At 32.3% G+C, this 22,278-nt stretch overlaps 1 protein-coding gene across 1 annotated transcript in view; it reads left to right on the top strand.

Annotated features, from left to right (window-relative positions):
- LOC145266425 (uncharacterized) overlaps nucleotides 1–22,278 on the top strand; it is a 156,124-nt gene that overhangs the window by 116,082 nt on the left and 17,764 nt on the right. The window lies entirely within an intron of this gene.

Below are 22,278 nucleotides of genomic sequence, written 5' to 3' on the forward strand. Positions count from 1 at the left end.
ATATATATATATATATATATATTAGTGATGCGACGATTCCAGTATTTTTCCCGATTTGGATACAATTACCGATTCCGTACTAAATTCCCGATTCCGATACAATTAACGATTGCGATTTCGATTCTTTATAAATCTCTAAACATTTCACCATAAAGTTGTTATTTTCCAAAATGTTAAAAATATGCAAATATTTTATCAAACGTAAAAATACACTTGTGAGGAATGATCAATCTATTTTATTTTTAATTTTAGTTTAAAATCAATAGAATTCCATTATTTCATCATGTTGTGTAGGAGTACATATTGGAGATAACGCGGGGTTCATATTGGAGCAGATATATAACGGAACTCGTGTAATACAGACATAACGATAGTGATGATGATGATGATGATGATGATGATGATGATGATGATGATGATGATGATGGTGGTGGTGGTGATGGTGGAGAGAAGACATTTATATATATTACAGTTCTTTTAACACATATTAGAGGAGAGGGAGATGCTTCACTTATGATGATGGCGGGGAGGACACATAATCTTCGAAGGGTTACACAATGGTCATTATAAGATGATAAACACAATTACCTTTCGTTCGTGATGAAGGATGTGACACAAGACAACATAAAACATAATGATGACTTCTTTATTCATCTGATCGGCCGGTCGATGACGTCAGGAATTCCACTTGTATCTACATGGTTAATCTTCGTTTATCTTTTACCCTTCGCCTCTAAGGGACTCTCCTCTGACTATGTCAACTCTTGGCCGATCGACTCTCTGACTGACTAAAATACGAACCCATAGTATCCTATATGGAGAAATGTCCTTTTGTCGATGACGTCAGAAGTGTGCTTTCAAACGTGACTAATTTCACGTGGCTTTACATATGTTTGTCCAACACACTTTTGACAAACAAAAGAATCCTCAATTCTAATCTAAGCTATTTTAAACAATATAATTTAATTTGCATTGTTCATTCTTTTACTGATATATTTAATATTCAAATTTCATAAAAAAAATAATAATATACTTGATTTCTAACATTTTATTTCCTAACTTTGCCTACAGGGTTCGATTTAAGGCATATACTAATCTCATTTTCACTTATCTAATATTCTTATTTACATGGAAAGGGGACAACTCTTTTCCATGAAACAATCATTACTACTGGCATTAGAAGATTTTGCTTTAAACAATTCAAATTTAAAAAATACAATTAAAGGAATCGTTTTTTTTTTGCATCGAAAAATAGGTACAGATTTTTCCGATTCCGATACGCATAAAAGTTACGATTTTTCCGATTCTCGATTCCGAGCCATCGTCCCAACACTAAACTCCGCGGAATAAGGACTTTGCAAATTGTTTTTTTTTAATATTCAGTCGAACAATAAATTTTGATTGTAAAGTTCACCTTACAGTTTTAATTTTCTTTCTCTCTTATATATATATATATATATATATATATATATATATATATATATATATATATATATATATATATATATAAAGCAAATTATATGTTGATCAACGTTTCGTCTTTATTTCAAGACTTCCTCGGAATGATTAATTTGAAGAAAATAGAATACTACTACATTATTTGAAAATATACTTGTGTTTGTAACGTGGAAAAGATGTCTTTGTTCTATTTCAGAACGAAAAAAGCATTCAAAGCATTGAACGAAAAAGCATTCAAAGCATTGAACGAAAAAAGCATTCAAAGCATTGAACGAAAAAGCATTCAAAGCGTTGAATGAAAAAGCATTCAAAGCATTGAACGAAAAAGCATTCAAAGCATTGAACGAAAAAGCATTCAAAGCATTGAACGAAAAAGCATTCAAAGCATTGAACGAAAAAAGCATTCAAAGCATTGAACGAAAAAGCATTCAAAGCGTTGAACGAAAAAAGCATTCAAAGCGTTGAACGAAAAAGCATTCAAAGCATTGAACGAAAAAAGCATTCAAAGCATTGAACGAAAAAAGCATTCAAAGCATTGAACGAAAAAAGCATTCAAAGCGTTGAACGAAAAAGCATTCAAAGCGTTGAACGAAAAAAGCATTCAAAGCGTTGAACGAAAAAAGCATTCAAAGCGTTGAACGAAAAAGCATTCAAAGCATTGAACGAAAAAAGCATTCAAAGCATTGAACGAAAAAGCATTCAAAGCGTTGAACGAAAAAAGCATTCAAAGCGTTGAACGAAAAGGCATTCAAAGCATTGAACGAAAAAAGCATTCAAAGCATTGAACGAAAAAGCATTCAAAGCGTTGAGCGAAAAAAGCATTCAAAGCGTTGAACGAAAAAAGCATTCAAAGCGTTGAACGAAAAAAGCATTCAAAGCATTGAACGAAAAAGCATTCAAAGCATTGAACGAAAAAAGCATTCAAAGCGTTGAACGAAAAAAGCATTCAAAGCGTTGAACGAAAAAAGCATTCAAAGCGTTGAACGAAAAAAGCATTCAAAGCATTGAACGAAAAAAGCATTCAAAGCATTGAACGAAAAAAGCATTCAAAGCATTGAACGAAAAAGCATTCAAAGCATTGAACGAAAAAAGCATTCAAAGCATTGAACGAAAAAAGCATTCAAAGCATTGAACGAAAAAAGCATTCAAAGCATTGAACGAAAAAGCATTCAAAGCGTTGAACGAAAAAAGCATTCAAAGCGTTGAACGAAAAGGCATTCAAAGCATTGAACGAAAAAAGCATTCAAAGCATTGAACGAAAAAAGCATTCAAAGCATTGAACGAAAAAAGCATTCAAAGCATTGAACGAAAAAGCATTCAAAGCGTTGAGCGAAAAAAGCATTCAAAGCGTTATGAAATGGAGTATAAAATTTTAGCCGTTAAACATCGAAAAAAATATAATGCAGTTTCTGTTCTTTTTGGAATGAATGTAGCCGTTATAATTCAAATGTTGGATTTAAAACTGAAATGAAATGAGTGTTTCTTACGGTTTATTATTTACTAGCAGGACCTGTGTACCGGCTTTGCCCGATAGAAGTATGTCCCCCACCCCACTTCACCTGTAAAAGAAAAAAATAATTAAACTACGGTTGTTAGGATCTATAAACCTATTCTTAACATGAGGATTTGATTATGTGCTGTGATTATCCTATGCTTTCACCTAACGTGTCAACATTGTGTTACGAGGAAAAAAAAAAAAACAACTAAAAACACTGCTGCGTACCTGGAAAATAATTCGCGTAGTATTTAAAATTTTCCTTTTAATTTTATCGTAATTTTTTTCCGGGATTATCATCGAGTACAGGATTAATTTTCAAATAAAAAAGAAATTTTAGGTAGCAGTTTTAATGACTGTAATAGTCATGAGTCAATTTGTAATGGTGTCCTAATAAATGGAACGCACACTTTATTTCCACGTCAGTTGTTAATGCTGCATCTTTTTCATGTTTCCCTTTTTTTATTGGTAATATGTATTTAATTTTTCCAAGTAACGTGAAAGTTAAACGTGTAATCTACGAAAAGCGCTGTAAAAATTTGCGAAAAATTGTAAAGGAAGAATCTAAATGCTAGTGGCAGTATTAAAAAAGTGGCCAAATGTGGGTGTTCACTGTAATAGAACGTCACAATTCAAAATTGAAACCTGTAAACGCTGATAATCGCCTGTAAAATTTACAAATAAGTGAAAAACAACAAACAAAAAGCAAATAGTACGAGCAACATTGTTCAGATTCACTAATCGATTTTTTTTTTCTGTTCGCACTTTTATCAATAACTACGCGTTGGAATTTTAAAAAATTTTGTACAAACATTAAACATGATATGAGTAAAAAGTAACAGAACGGATTTTCCAGGAAAACTTCGGTTGCCCCCCCAGGGGTGCCTTTCAGGTTAAAATGGCTAAAATTGACACTTTTGTGCTTATTAAAAAAAATTGATGCATCGGATTTTTATAAAACTTTCATAAAAATTGTAATTAACTGATTTCTATATAATTTGTTTGTCTATACTTCGTGATAACCCTTATAGACTTTTGGTGATAAATGAGGGGAGGCAAATGATGGACTTAGTCATTTCTTTTTTTTTTTTTGCATGGTGCAGAACTAAAATTTACATATGTTAAGGCCTACAACTGCATCGTTTGTTCATTTTCACCAGGATTTGACGCCCCCAAGGGACCTTCGTAGTTAAATGGGGGGAGGAATGTTGTACTTAGTCATTTTTTATGCCTCGTTCACTGTGCACTCACGTGGGACCATGCATGCTTCACTTATTTTTAATAAATCCTCCGAGTTTTTTGAATGTATGAAGTGCTGAAACACCCGTCTAGCTGAATCCTTGATAAGTGGTGATCACTGTGTAAAAAAAAAAAAAAGTGCTGATAATACCTATTAGTGGGGTTAGAATTCTTTTCTTATTACAGTTTATCGGAAACCGATTGTTAACAGTCTTTATATGGACTGGCGCTCATTTGTGCCTAGCTCTAGAAAAATAGGGCTTATTAAAACATTAGTGTATAGAGCCCTTAGAATTTGTTCTTCGAACAAACTCAAACACGAATTGAAGACTGTCAAAGACATTTTAATTCGTAATGATTATCCGGAGGATTTGATCAATTATACTATTCATAAGCAAGTAGAAAAATACAATTCTCTTACAATCCTAGGTCCATTTAAGTGTCCTGTTTATTTAAAACTACTTTGGATTGTAGTCGCTGGTCAGTGTTTGGACAGATTATTAAGTTTGTAGCAAATTGTTTCCCATCTGTTGTTTTACGTTTGGTTTTTGGTGTAAAATCTGCGTTCCCTCTGGTCACGAAGGACAGTTTGCCCTACATTATACAAAGCAATTATATTTATGAATTCAATTGCCGGTATGCTATTGGTATGTGAGTCGAACCCCCTTAAATTTTCAGACACGCATCAACCAACATATACCGGCAGAAATTACACTGAGCAAACCACGTTGTTTTCGCCCTTCTTCTGCTTTGGAATCTGCTATTGGCTTACATCTAATTGTCCAACTCGTGTCATGCATATAAAATGGATTGTTTCAAAATATTGCATCAGGCTGGCTCTCAAAATCATTTTAAACTTTTCGAGTCAGTTTCGATTTTTTAACGCATGCCCTCTCTGTGGACAGAAAAAATCTGTTAAATCATTGGACTTAATTGTTATCATACCCCCTCCATCTCAATTGTACATATATTTGATATTATTGTATATATATTTGATATTTTTGTATGTATATTTGATATTATTGTATATATATTTGATATTATTGCATGTATATTTGATATTATTGTATATATATTTGATATTATTGTATATATATATTTAATATTATATGGAAAAATGCGCGTATGAAAAGTAATATTCTTAAGATTTTTATTAAACCTGGAAAAGTAAAGGACAAGACATTCAACCTGGAAAAAGTAAAGAACAAGATATTCTAGTAAAGTAAAAAATAAGAATTTTTTAGACTTAAAATATTGCAGCTAAAAATAAAATTTGAATATTGATAAATATTTTATTTATTATTTGCATATGTTGTTGTTTATTGTTGAGTTAGAAAGGGTGTCAGTCGCTGGATTGAACTTATTTCCCCCCTATTATTTGCATATATTTATGTAGTGAAAATTGTTTGAATAAAATTAATTCATTAGTTAGTTAGTAGATGGAATTAATAATTTTATAATTTACATAAAAATTAATAATTTTATTATATCATAATTAGGTTCATTTAATTCTTTCTAACTCAACAATAAACAACAACATATGCAAATAATAAATAAAATATTTATCAATATTCAAATTTTATTTTTAGCTGCAATATTTTAAGTCTAAAAAATTATTATTTTTTACTTTACTAGAATATCTTGTTCTTTACTTTTCCAGGTTGAATTTCTTGTCCTTTACTTTTCCAGGTTTAATAAAAATCTTAAGAATATTACTTTTCATGCGCGCATTTTTCCATATAATCCATGATTTTTCCAGGCATTACTATTGTATTAATATATAAATTTATAATATTTATTAATGATTGTAAAAAAGAATTAGCTCTCAAACACACATTTATGCAATATTTATCATTCCATCACAGTAGTTCCGAGCCAGGGTCTCTACCGAGACTGCGGTTCATGAATTCGTGATCTGTATAGAGCGTAAACTAACAAAAAAGAAGATGGCACTCGGTGTCTTTTTAGATATCGTTGGAGCTTTTGAAAACATACCCTTCAGTAGTATGTTCAAGTCGCTACGAGAACTTAATGTGCCACCAGTACTCATCCGATGGATTGAGTATATGGTGAGGCACAGAACAGTTCAAGTAGAACTACTGAGGGCAACTGTTAAAAGGGAAGTAGTTAAATGAAACCCCCAAAGTGGGATTTTATCACCTTTACTATGGAACTGTATGCTGAATCCTCTTTTAAAGGAGTTTAAAAATAGGAATATTTATGCCCAGGCTGATGCTGATGACATCGCAGTGCTGGTCGCGGGTTCAAAACCATCATTGATCAGACGCATTGCCAAAATGAGATTACATTTTTCATCAAATGTGATAACGAAAAATTTGAGTTCATTCAAAGAATATGTATATCATAGAATTCACTAATATTTTTAATCGATAAATTCACCATTTTTTGCTATAAAATCATAAGGAGAGTTAAAAAAAATTAGTTATTAAAAAAAAGTTCGGTTTTTTAATTATAAACGATACACGGGATTGAACCTAAAATCTTTCCACCAACCCCCAGTACTCTAACCGTTACGCTAACATGTCATATTGGCAAAAAACCCAGTAAAAAAATATTTATATACAAAAAAAGTTATGCAAAATAAAAAAAAGCGTTAGTCACTTATGTACTTACTCTCCTGTTTGTGAACCCACATATTTTGTTGTAACTTTTTTTCTAATGAACCAATTTTCGAAATTTTTTTTTTCAAAATGTAGCTAATGAGGTGTTCTATCCAACTATATAACCTGTTTGAAATTTGGTTGCGAACGGAATTAGTGGTGGGGGTTTGAATGTGTCTCGATTCATTCAATTTCGGACTTAAGCATATATTCAACCACTACCGTGGTTGAATGATTATTGTATATATATATTTGATATTATTGTATATATATATATTTGATATTATTGTATATATATTTGATATTATTGTATGTATATTTGATATTACTGTATATATATTTGATATTATTGTATCTATATTTGATATTATTGTATATATATTTAATATTATTGTATATATATTTGATATTATTGTATATATATTTGATATTATTGTATATATATTTAATATTAGTGTATATATATATTTAATATTATTGTATATATATTTGATATTATTGTATATATATTTGATATTATTGTATATATATTTAATATTATTGTATATATATTTGATATTATTGTATATATATTTGATATTATTGTATATATATTTAATATTATTGTATATATATTTGATATTATTGTATATATATTTAATATTATTGTATATATATTTGATATTATTTGTATATATTTAATATTATTGTATATATATTTGATATTATTGTATATATATTTGATATTATTGTATATATATTTAATATTATTGTATATATATTTGATATTATTGTATATATATTTGATATTATTGTATATATATTTGATATTATTGTATATATATTTAATATTATTGTATATATATTTGATATTATTGTATATATATTTGATATTATTGTATATATATTTAATATTATTATATATATTTGATATTATTGTATATATATTTAATATTATTGTATATATATTTAATATTATTGCATATATATTTGATATTATTGTATATATATTTAATATTATTGTATATATATTTGATATTATTGTATATATATTTGATATTATTGCATATATATTTGATATTATTGTATATATATTTGATATTATTGTATGTATATTTGATATTATTGTATATATATATTTGATATTATTGTATATATATTTGATATTATTGTATGTATATTTGATATTATTGTATATATATTTGATATTATTGTATATATATTTGATATTATTGTATGTATATTTGATATTATTGTATGTATATTTGATATTATTGTATATATATTTGATATTATTGTATATATATTTGATATTATTGTATATATATTTAATATTATTGTATGTATATTTGATATTATTGTATATATATTTAATATTATTGTATATATATTTGATATTATTGTATATATATTTAATATTATTGTATATATATTTTATATTATTGTATATATATTTGATATTATTGTATATATATTTGATATTATTGTATATATATTTGATATTATTGTATATATATTTGATATTATTGTATATATATTTAATATTATTGTATGTATATTTGATATTATTGTATATATATTTGATATTATTGTATATATATTTGATATTATTGTATATATATTTGATATTATTGTATATATATTTTACATGAATTCCAATTCGCCCTTTTTTACCTTAGTTATTTAATTTAATTGACAATTTAATTGACAATTTAATTTAATTGACAATTTAATTCGTTTTTTTTTTTTGCATCTCTTGATATACCAATTTCTGATGAGTTTGTTGGTGAAAGGGACCCCTAGCGTTTTTTGGTATATTATTTTAAAAACTTTATATAGATATATATTCGATTGTGCTTTACAATTATTTTTTATTAATTAATTTAATTAATTAATTAATTTATTAATCAAATTAATTAACGGTAATGTATGTTTACAAAGTTGAAATATTTGCTGAATAATGGTCATTTTACAAAGAAAAAATGATTCTTCCATGTATACTATTTAAAATATTAAATTATCGCTGAGTTTGGTTAGATTATAAATTTATGGTCTTAGGTACGGTGAGGGTGATGTAATATCAGATGTGGGTGTCTTAGGATGAAAGTAAATTCCCAGTAGAAATAAAGTAAATGCGTTCAAAGGAAGTGACGTCTATAGAAGTCTCGACTGAGACGTGGCAAATGGACTAGTGTAATCTACCAACTTCCTTCGGATTTGAACTGCGAGGGAGAGCCAATGTGTCCGAGATATCTTATGGGCTGAAAAATACCCGCAAAATATTATGTGACAAGAATTAATGGTGCAAACTGTAAAATATAAAAGAAAAGTAAATCCTAAAAGAATTATTGAACCCAAAACTGGTAAGAGACGACGGCACAATCAACACACCTATTACTACTGCCACTACTACTACTACTACTACTACTACTACTACTACTACTACTGATATGTCAACATAATTGCTACGAGACAGCTGTTGGTCAAATATAGATTACAATCAAAAGACAAATAATTCTCGCCTCTAGTGCTACAGAATTGCATGTAAGTCTCCATTTGGAGAGGGGGGGGGGCTTGCACTGGGCAGAGCATCTGTAAAAAGGCGGATGGATGGACATACAATATTAATCCTTTATATATAGTAATCGTTATAATAGTCCCATGGCGCGTTCTCAGATAAGACCCATCTGTAGCTTGTACTCTCGTATTGTCTCCCTTACGTAAGCCTCTCACCTCAGCTCCAGATTCTCGTTTTTAATTAGAACGACCACCGTCTCTTTATATCTACACCCCCCTCCACCACCTTCTTGCAATGATTTATTTATTGTCTCTAATAGCATTGGTCATTCTTTGAAGATATTTGTTTGTATCTCGGGGGCCAGCGTTGTCCAGGGCCACCGTTGGCCAGTAGTTAACACTCGGCCACCGGAAATCTTTTAATCAGTGACTCACCCCGCTCGTTCCAACACCCACCTCTGCTAAACCGGAAGCCGGGCGATTGGCTTCAATGCACAGCAAGTACAGCAAAACAGAAAACAAATTAAAAAAGCTTCGCTTTCACTAGGTCACAACATGTAGTAAACGTTTGCGTGCACACAGACGGACATACATATACACACACACATATATAAAATAAATAATTAAAAGTGTTACTCTTAATTATTAATTATTATTATTATTATTATTATTATTATTATTATTATTATTATTATTATTATTATTATTATGCTTTGTCTTAACGGATATGGAACCATTTGTATGTGCATGATCTAATATCCTGAATAAGATCTGTTTCGATTCTGGGAAGTGTGCATATATATATATATATATATATATATATATATATATATATATATATATATATATATATATATATATATATATATATATATATATATATATATTTACTATATTTACTATAATAATTATTAAATATCTACAGACACTAGTGTTTCATCCTCCCGGGAATCATTAGTGCAGGATGTCACGATTAACACCAGTCGATATATCCGAACCCGGCGACAGCAGCCATCCCTGGCTTCATTAGCAAGGACTTAATTCATTCGGCTACCGTTAACCGCGAGAAATGCTGTTGAATTTTAAACATTTATTTTTTAAATACTTTTTAACATCTGTCAGAGTGATCTAATCATTATATGATGATCTGCGCATAAGAGTTAAATTGGCCGACTTTAATTCAACTGAAAGTGCTCATGTATATATATATATATATATATATATATATATATATATATATATATATTGTCAAACCTATAAAAATAGTATATGAGTGTAACAATATGGGAGACCGTTACGCAACATCCTGCATCAGAGGACAATAAATCTCATTCCTCTGTAAGATGTTCACACGAGTAAACAGGCAAGAAAATATACACCAACCCTTAGTCCGAGTGGTTACAGTTTTAACTTCGTCTAGTGATGGACCCCTCAAAATATAACCTCACTGAAAATTACAGCTCTGATGACAGAGCACACAAAACTCGCATAACTACAAGTCTGCATGGCAATACTTTTACCCGTTGGCTGGCCGCCTTGTTGTCCGACGTTATAGTTGAGTCCTTTCTTACCCGATGCTCCGATGATGGTTGATATATCGTTTCTCTCGGTTGCAGCGGGGTATCAGACTTCAGGGTAGACCTGGAATTAGCTGGCCTACTCTCAAATTAAAGCAATCAATAATTGATGCAAACATAATTTTCTTATCAACAAAAATAATTATTTCCATAAAATAATTTCAGATAAAGTTCGTACATTAAAATATTAGGTAAATTCGTGGCTTCACCTGGATGTAAGAAAAATAAACTAATGTTTTTGGAGTTTCAACTTAATTCAATCTATTTATTCAGTCTACTCGGCCGATCGTGGGGAAAAGCCTCTTTCCCATTTAGCGAAATCAGTGGGAGGAGGTCCCCAGTTTTGGAGCGACAATTTTATCATTCCACCCTGTATTAAATAAAACTATTGCTATTTTTTTTTATTAAGCACAATCATTGACCTCGTTACACACATGCACACACATACATACATACGTATATATATATATATATATATATATATATATATATATATATATATATATATATATATATATATATATATATATATATACTGTCGTAAATAATCTCACCCGCTACTTAATTGGCTGAAAATGCGAAGCTTGTTGTTTGTTTGTTTACGAACAGACGATTTGAGCACTTTAAAGGTGGTGGCGGGTCTCTATTTAAATAGACATTCCGACGAGTTATTTACGGGCGTCAACACGACGGTTCTAGGTTCAATCCTTGGCTCGGGAGAGATGCTAGTCTAGCGGCACTGATGAGTTGTGATACAACGAAACAGGACTGTATGTCGATGACTACAAATATATTTTATATATATATATAGTATATTTACGCTGACACACAGGTTTCGTTAGATTATCGAAATTAAGCAACGAGGAGCCTGGTCAGTACTAGATGTGTGATCATTTGGGAATGCTAGGCGCTGTATGTAAAAATTTCCAGGTTTCTGAGATGCACCCTTAGTCTTCGTTAGGATATGCATTTAGGAGAAGAAAAACATGATAAAAAGTCTGGTGTTCTATCTGTGGCAATCAACTACACCGTATGAGGTTAGCAGTTATTCCAAAAAGTCTGGATAGTCTTACAGAAAGCCCTCGTCATTATAAACAAATCGGCTGAGTGGATTTTGAACAACTTAGATGCCTTAATCTCTCTTTCTCTCTCTCTCTCTCTCTCTCTCTCTCTCTATATATATATATATATATATATATATATATATATATATATATATATATATATATATATATATATATATATTCAAACACGGTAGTGTTTGAATATATGTTTAAGTGGTAGTTTTAGTCATTTAGAACTGCTTTAAAGCGTCACCGCTCACTCATTTTTCGACCAGATTTCAAACAATTATTACAGTTTAGAGATTACCTTCTCAGCTATATTGAGAAAAAATGTTAAATTTTCGTTCAGTAAAACAAAAGTTATGATGAATTTACAAGTGTTCAAAATCGTAACAAAACGTAAGGAGGTGAGCGACGATTTTTATGACTGGTTTCCATAACAACCACGTCGCTTCAGCGACTACTGTTGCTACCAATTCACCGCTCTCGCGAAAACAGAAGGAACAAGTGAAACAGAGAGAATGAAAAGATCAAAGGGAGATAATTGGGTGGATTTTATTGAAAGCAGACGAGTGTTGTACATTGTTATTACATATGTGTATGTTACGTTTATGGGGGAAAATAAGACTGAAATTAAACAAAGAACAAGTGAATTTACTGGAAGCCTGGAAAAATCATGGATTACAATAGAAAAATGCGAGCATGAAAAGTAATATGGTTAAGCTTAAACACGGAACAGTACAAGACTAGTTGTTAAAACTGGAAAAGAAAAGGACAAGATAATCTTGTAAAAATATAATAAATTTATAACTTAAAATATTGCATCAGTAAGAATTAAAAAATAATTCAATTTATAACATTATATAATCAATTCTTAATGCAGCAATATTTTAAGTTATAAATTTATTATATTTTTACTAGAATAACTTTTCCTTTTGTTTTTGATGCTCACATTTTTCTGTTGTAATATATATATATATATATATGCTCACATTTTTCTGTTGTAATATATATATATATATATATATATATATATATATATATATATATATATATATATATATATATATATATATAGGGTGTCCGTAAAGTTACTATACAGTCTTACAAGTTACTATACAGACACCCTGTAATATATTAACAGTACAATAAATTTGCGCTCTTCCAAAGTTAGCTTGCGTGACATGCTTGATTAAATAAACGTGTAAAAAAATAAATATTAACTATTAATACAAATATAATACAATAAAACAATAAGACTATATAGTAACTTTACGGACACTCTATATATATATATATATATATATATATATATATATATATATATATATATATATAATGATGGGAAGAGTCCAATATTTTTCCCGATTCCGATACAATTACTGATTCGGTACTAAATTCCTGATTCCAATACAATTACCGATTTCGATTCCGATTCTTTATAAATCTCTAAATATTTAACTATATATTTGTATTTTTTCTCCGATTACCACAAAAACACACATGTTAAATGTGCAGAACATAGAAATATAGTCGTGGAAGACAATCTGTCGATTTCAGCTTTACTACTGGTTTAAAATCAATAAATATTTATTATTTTATCATCATTACCAGTATTTATTGATAATAACAGTATTTATTGTTAATAACAGTATTTATTGTTAATAACAGTATTTATTGATAATGACAGTATTTATTGATAATAACAGTATTTATTGATAATAACAGTATTTATTGACAGATTTTGCTTTAAACAAAATAGAATGAACAAGATAATTAAAAGAATCGTTTTGGCATCGGAAAATCGGTACAAATTTTTCCGATTCCGATACCGATTCCGATAACCACAAATATTCCGATTTTTCTGATTCCCGATTCCGATTCCGATTAATGGTCCAACACTCGCTTTTTCTTTTTGGTGTCGAGAGGTTCCAGGTCGCCTGAAGAAGTCTCTTTGACTGAAACAGATGGCTATTTGTAGCGACCATATATAACTGTTTACCCACAAATAATATATATATATATATATATATATATATATATATGTGTGTGTGTGTGTGTGTGTGTGTGTGTGTGTGTGTGTGTGTGTGTGTAGAAATATATTTTCTTATCATATATCAATTCTGATTTAAGAAGCTCAATGTAATTACAGAGCAATATAGAGAATAAATGATAAAAAGTTATTTTCCAAAATTCCTGATGTTGACCATTTTATAATTTATTCCTTTAATTCAGTTGACTTATACAATTCTTGACAGTATCTGTTTCGTAGCGCAAAACCAATCACTTAATTATTATATCAATCAGTGAATCTATTATGCCCCTACCTCATCAGAAGAAATAGCAACAATCAATCCATCAAATGGAATTGAAATGTGATTTGACACGGTAAAATTCCGAAAATTGGAAGAGAAACTGCAGATACCTTTATATTTTTCCATTACGCCATCTTGAAGAATTTTTCAACATGGCGTAATGGAAAAATATTTCTGTTGGAACGATCCTCGATTGATATATACCGTTTTAGAAGCAGCGGTCACTTTCAGACTTCTTTTCTAAGATTAGAGAAACCAAAGCTAGGAGCTATTTTGTGCTGTAAAAGAAATGTCCATAGCACTAACCAGAACCTGCTTCGTTTCATAAAACCCTACGACCATGTATTACTACCAATTTTCTTTTTGTAGACATTTTAATCTGACTTAGGTGGATCTTAAAACCACTCTCGTTTACACCAGATCTCCTGGGTGTATAATAAATTTGTATAAGACATTAGTGTAATATCTTTCTGTCAGAATTATGCAATTCGTCCATGTAAACTGGGAACAACTTTAGAAAGAAAGCAAATCTTGGAAGGAAACGAATCCTCTGAAGTGATTTCTGAACACCTTTTCCGTTTGATAAAATGTTAGACCTTTATGTTTACTCTCAGTATCCCGTTGCCCGGTGCTACCGTTGCCCGGTGCTACCGTTGTCTGGGGTCACCGTTGTTTTGGGCCAACGTTAGCCAGTAATCAAAGCTCAAACACCGGAAACCTTTTAATCACTAATTCAACCTATTCGTTACACCACAGGAAGCTGGTGCGATCGGCTTGGCTGCACAACCGAAAAGCATCATAAAAATCACGAATAGTGGTTTATCTACTAAAAGCTGGGTTTAAAGTAGTTAACAACCTTCATTCATATCTCTATTATATTTCTCCTAATCTGTCTGTTTGTTTGTCTGTGTGTCTGTCTCACTTCTTTTTTCGTTACTATTAACCGATCTGGCTGAAATTTTGCATGGGCCTTAGTTATAAATATTATGTTCGATGGACTGTTATGGATTAACAGAGATTAGTATTGACGTTCTACTTTTTCTCGGAAATTACTGGGCCGATTTGGCTGAAATTTTGCATAAACCTTTGTTATAATAAGGTACAGCTAACAAAGCATTAAGGTATGCGTTCAATGAACAGTTAAGGATTAATAGAGATTAGTATTTAATGCTAAAATAAGCACAAATGTAACCATATTCAACCATCAATTTGACATAAAGCATTCATTCTAAGTGCACGAGCTATAATTTTTGTCCGTTTTAACGGGATAAAATAGACTACCCATGACCCATTGGGTCAGTATGTTATATTAGCTATGGAATTCATGTATGAGCGTGACACTTGTGACGTAAAGAAAATAGTTTTTTTTTTTGACATAACAGAAACATTTCTATGAAAGTATATTAAAATGAAAAATCACGGACGGATCGCTCAAACATGAAAAACAAATCCTCCCTATTCGTGTAAAGTTACCTATTTTCCGAATAATCGCTCAAAAATCGAAAATTAAACATAATTTTCCTATGAATCGAACGCCGACGAAAGTCATTTAGCAGCAAAACCGCACATGAATCTACCGATGAGAAATATAAGAATGAAAAACCCATATTGGAATCCTTCAACCAAGTTATAGAAACTTAAAATCTAAAAAAAAGTAATTAATAAAACCTAAATAAATGAAATAAAATAAAACTAATATTGAAACAGATTAGTAAATATGTCAACAAATTCACCGTTCTCGCACAACTATTTTGTATCTAGAAATGTAAAAAAATAAAAAAGAAGGAAGGAAGGAAGGAAGGAAAAGGGACGGATAGAGAGTAGTAGTAGTAGTCTTGGCTTTACTAAAATTGTTCTTATGTTTGTCAACGGGTTAAAGTTGTTTAGTTGTAAGAAAATAGCGACAGTATAGTTGTAATAAAGAATAGTTGCAAATGTTCCCATGTTAACTAATAATTTCGAAATAATAACGTTAATATTTCAGTGTGCAGGTCAAAATCTGCAAAAAAAAAAGCGATTTGTGTTCATTTGTTTACGTTGTTATGGGTTGATGTTTATGCGCGCATGCGCGACCGGATGTTGTAAACAGGAAAGTGAGTTACATCACTCGTTACAAGCTCATTTGAGTTTTATAATTATATATATATATATATATATATATATATATGGAATTCTTCAAATTGACTAACCATGTAATGAGATAGTTTATCTCTTTCTCTCTCTCTATACATACATATATATATATATATATATATATATATATATATATATATATATATATATATATATATATATATATATATATATATATATATATAACTTTTTAACTGTACAAAAACTATCCAGCGCTTTGAAAATAATATACGAAAAAACCTTAGAGGTTCCTTTCACCAAAAACCTATCGGGAGTTAATCGTTGTTTATCAAAAGATGAAAAAAAAAAGACGAATTAAATTGTCACGCAAAAGAAAATGCTCGGAGATGTACGATGAAAAAAGGGAAGAAAAGGCGAATTCGAATTCGTGTAAAATGTATATGAATTTTATAAAATATATGTACAATTAAGATGGATGGAGTATGAGAACGATTAAGATATATCTCTAAGCAAGTCTAATTTTTTTTTTGGTCCTCCGGCAAAAGGAGGGTGGACCTGTAAATTCACCCTTGTTCGTTCGTTCGTTCGTCCGTTCTTCTGTCCGCACTTTTCTCAATAACTACGCCTTGCAATTTTTTGAAATTTTGCACAAACATTAAACATGATATGAGTAAAAACTAACAGAACGGATTTTCCGGGAAAACTCCGGTTGCTCCCCTAGCGGTGCCTTACGAGTTAAAATGGCTAAAATGTTTTTGTGCTTATTAAAAAAAAAATTGATGCCTTGGAAATTTATAAAACTTTCTGAAAAATTATGACTAACTGATTTCTATTTACGAGGGGCGTGCAATAAGTAATGCCCCTGATTCACTTCCAGTTGTCTGATCTAGCTGAAATTTTGCATGTGCAATGATTTATATCTCTACAGGTTATGTGGCAAATTACAGCTCTGAACTAATTGTGGTTTCTGTTTTACAGGTGTTTGAACGGAGTCAGGTGTGAAATGGAACCTGTTGAATGTCGAGCAGTGACCCGGTTTTTGTATTTGAAAGAACACACACCACAGGAGACTTTTGATGAAATGAAAGAAACTTATGGTGATAATGCCCCATCATATGACTTTGTAAAACGCTGGCATCGTGAATTCAAACATGGCCGGAAGTCTGTGGAAACAGCTCCCAAACCTGATCACCCCCTTCTGCCATTGATAAGGCATCTGTCCGTCAAGTTGAGGCTGCCATTTTGGAAGATCGGCGTATTACTAATCGGCAAATTGCCCAAGATGTCAAGATTAGTACAGGGTCTGTGGAAACTCTCGTTCATGACCATTTGCATATGCATAAGGTGTCTGTCAGATGGATTCCCAGGTTGCTCACACCATTTAAGAAGCGAGAACGCATCGAGTGCTCGAGGATGAATTTTGAGATGTGCCAAGAAGATGAATCAAAGTTTTTCAAAAGACTGATTACACAGGATGAAACCTGGGTCCATCACTATGATCCAGAGACAAAAGCCCAGTCAATGCAGTGGAAGTACTTGGACTCACCATTTCCAAAGAAGGCAAGGGTGCACCCCTCCGCTGGCAAGGTCATGCTCACAGTCTTCTGTGACCAGGACGGAATAGTGATGACAGATTTCCTGACAAAGAGTACCACAATTACAGGAGCCTATTATGCTTCACTTTTGAGGGAATTAAGGGAGCTATCAAAATCAAGAGGCGGGGCAAGATCAGCAAAGGTACCCTCCTCCTGCAGGACAACGCTCCGGTCCACAACTCGCATGTCGCCAGATCAGAAGCACGGGCGTGTGGTTATGAAATCCTGCCCCATCCTACCTACTCTCCTGACTTCTTACCCTCTGACTTTCACCCTTTCGCAGCCATGAAATTGTTTTTGAAAGGAAAGCGTTTCCCAGATGATGCAGCCTTGATTTCTGAAGTCACGTCGTGGTTGGAGGACCAACCTGGGGCGTTCTACAAAAACGGTCTCCAGAGCTGCATCAAACGATGGGAGAAATGCATAACTCTGGATGGTTCATATGTAGAGAAAGACTAATAACTGTGCCAAGTTTCGTTGCTCTACTTCTATGGAAAGTGGGTCAGGAGCATTTCTTATTGCACGCCCCTCGTAATTTTGTTTGTCTATACTTCCTGATAACTCTTGGGTGTGCTCCAGGGGCTCTTTTAGGGCTAATAAAACACTCCATTTTTGGGACTATTTTACCATATTTGTCCAAAATTTTCTGTGTATGTCTATTTAGCAGTTTTGCATGGTGCTGGACACAAATTTAAATATATTAAGGCCTTGGGGACTTTGGGGGCTAAATGGAGGGGAGGCAAATGATAGACTTAGTAATTTCTTTTTTTTTTTTTTTTTTGCCTGGTGCAGAACTCAAATTTACATATGTTAAGGTCTAAAACTGCATCGTTTGTTCATTTTCACCAGGATTTGACGTCCTCTGGGGACTTTTGGGGCCAAATGGGTTGGGGGTGGAGTAAATGCTGAATTCGTCATTTTTATGACTCGTTCATTGTGCATTCACGGGAGACCATGCATGCTTCACTTGTTTGTTTGTTTGTTTGTTTGTTTTTTAATTTTTCTGCTATTTGCTTCGTTTTCATATTCTTCTATTTCAAAACAATTCTAAGTGTTCAATAGTAATATAATGAAACTGATATCTAAGTACTTGTGGTTGATTTAAGAGTTGGAGATCGTGGACGAATGGAAAGTGCTTGTATATTAGAACAGATTGAGTCGCATCATGATCGTTCGCACTAAATTAAAAATTTGGAAATCTTATGATGCCTTACTGGTCAAGAAACCATTTTAATTCCTTCCAACCGCAGGAAAATGTGGCACACGGCTGGAAGGCAGAGAAAATAAAGCGATCCTAAAAAAAGATCCTCTGACCCCCTGAAAATAACATGAGCATTCCCTGTTTGGTGTGCCCTAGGTAGTTAGCAATAAACTACCTTCACGCCAAAAAGAGGAAATGAGGCCTGGGAGGAAAATCGAGCCGAACGTTAACATAAAGAAGGATATGTGTGGTAGTTGGAATAATGCTTTTAGGAGGTAAGTGTAGTATCTATTCTTTCGTCTTAAGACCATCCCTCTTTTCAGGCATTACCTCCTCTTTTAGGACTTAGTGTAGTATCTGTTTTGTTGTAAGGTGACCTTTCCGCTAGATATTACCCTCTCCTTTAGAAATGAATGTGTAATATATGTTCGTTTTTAATGAACAGGCATACAACAATCTTACTACTTGTCTACACAAGTCGAATGTAAACAAATACTTCTTGAACAGTCCCCATAAATAATCAAATTCTACCTTATTTACACTATTAACGATTACTACACTACCACGTTAGTTCTTTAACCCTTATCCTCGAGTGTCCTTCGGGCCTTGATAAGTGGTAACTCCCAAGTAAAAAAAAAAAAAGTCTTAACTCCCCTGTTTTTATGGGAGGGGAAAAGTAATGTAGTTTATGATCTGTTATTGTACCAATCTCCCAGGTATTACCATTTCCTTTTTGTAGTGTTGTTCTCGTATTCTTCCCGTGTTTTAGACGGTTTTTGACACCGTATTGTGCCAGGGAGGATTTTTAATTTTGTTACACTCTTTTAATCCTACCCGTAAGGACAGACAGAACCTCTTAAACGAATTAATGGGCGCATCTAACAATTCAATTTCAAACTTGACAAACTGACGAACCGATCGACAGATGTGCAGAGATTCATGGCAACGTTGACCAGCGAACGGAAGCCAGAAAAGATATTTGACCACCCGTGCGTAATGAAAATGGGGTTTTATTGGAGGACGGGTGGGATAAACACGTTTATTATGAATTTAATTGATTTGGTTTCTATTTGCTTTCATACGAAAAAAAATAGAATAAAACTTTGCATTGTGATATGGATTATATGCTACGTTTTTATTGCTTTTATGAATGGGAAGGCTGGCCATCACATGAACACCAAAGTGTTAACGTTAGATGTTTTTTTTATGTGGTGCCATCAACAGGGAAAATGTTTGATAACTATGACTCTATATTAGTGATGGGACGATTCCAATATTTTTTCTCGATTCCGATACAATTACCGATTCCGATTTTTATTTTATAAATCTCTAAATATTTAACTGTAGAGTTGTTATTTTTTTTGCGATTACTGCAAAACCTCATGTTAAATGTGCATATATTTTTTCAAAAATAAAAACACTCTTGTGTGTGTGTATGTGTGTGTGTGTGTGTGTGTGTGTGCGCGCGCGTGTGTTATCTATTTTACTGGTAGTTTAAAATCGATAAATCTTTATTATTTCATTATTACTACCAGTAGTGGAAGGTTTTGTTTTAAACAAGATGAAACAAAAAGAGATAATTAAAGGAATCGTTTTTGGCATTAGGAAATAGACACAAATTTTTCCAATTCCGATACCAATACCCCAAAATATTCCGATTATTTTGATTCCCGATTCCGATTAACTCTAGTCTAATGAAAACAGAACAAGAGATTCCGTTCAGTAATCTTTTATTCAATTAAGAATCTTACTACTCGTCTACACAAGCGGAAATGCACAACTTTTATAGCTTGGATTATCAAAGAGGAGATAATCCATATTCACACATTCTCCCTACCAAATTTCTCACCGATAGAGAAGAAAGTTCCTTACGCAGCTCGGCAGTTCATGATTCGTGGTCCGAGTACTCCAACAGGGAGGCTCTTTTTGTTTTAGTTTTCTTATCACTTTGTTTTTGCTGGAGATGGAGCATTCTACTGGATGCCAAACATTCTCGCATTAGTTTAGTTACTCCAACCGAGAGATCTTTTTAAGATTCTAACCGTCCATTTAAGTGCTATTGTTTGTATTTCTCTTACACTTGGTTCACCGGGTATATTCGCCAGATAGTTTTTGAAATTATTTTTCATTAGCCCTGTTACTCTTATAATAACTGGTATGATTGATACCTTAAGATTCCAGTTTCTTTTCATTTCGTACGTAAGTCCATGGTATTTTGTTAGTTTCTCCCTCTCTGCTCTGTTAAGACCAGCAACATTAAGGACACTTACTTCAACTAGGGTTGCTACTTTCTCCCTCTTGTCCCATATTATGTTAGGCTTAATAACTCCATTTTCTAGGTATGTAGCTGTAGGAATTTCGTAGTCGTAGTGGATGGTGCATGACTTATTTCCAACTGTTCTTTCTGGTAAACATGTTCCCAAGACTTGCTACTACATTGGATATTCAAGTTTTTATAGATTTTCCAGTGGAGATATTTACATACTCCATTGTGTCGCATTGTATAATAGCCCCCCCCCCCACCAATAGGACTTTACAACTGGATGTCAGGTGATTCACACTATGAGCCTGTCTGTGGGTTATAAAATACCTCGCTCCGAAATGGTTCCTTGAATGAAGCCGGCCGTTCCAAATCAGAGTCAGTCTCTGAATGAACATTTTTTTTTTCGGTGCTAGTCCTTCATCTGTCAGGGATTCAGGTGTTGACCCATTGGAAATGTTTGTCGGAGCCCCAATGAAGGCAGTGTCATTAGACGACGTATCAGGAGCAATTTCAATGCTATGGGGAGTTGGTCTGTCATCAGGGGCTGTCCACGGTCCTGGTACGTCTCTGTGCTAGGTCTCTGAAGGACACATTAGACTCTCTACCATCTGCATGTCGTACTAGAGCATACTGGGAGTTCACCTCTATGAGTTCTACCTCGTCTACTAAGGGATCGTTCTTGGTGTAACGTGTAGGTTGTCTCAGAGACACACTACTGAGTTGAGAGAGCCAAGATGGAACCGAAGTTCCCGCCGAACTCCGTCGCTGAAAAGGTAAAACCTTTTGTGTGGTACACAATAGGGATCGAATGGCGTATAATGCGACAGAAGGAGATTTTCCCAATTATGAATCAAACATCC

Source organism: Euprymna scolopes, chromosome 41, assembly GCF_053919585.1.
Source record: "Euprymna scolopes isolate OS-2025 chromosome 41, ASM5391958v1, whole genome shotgun sequence".
NCBI lineage: Eukaryota > Metazoa > Mollusca > Cephalopoda > Sepiida > Sepiolidae > Euprymna > Euprymna scolopes.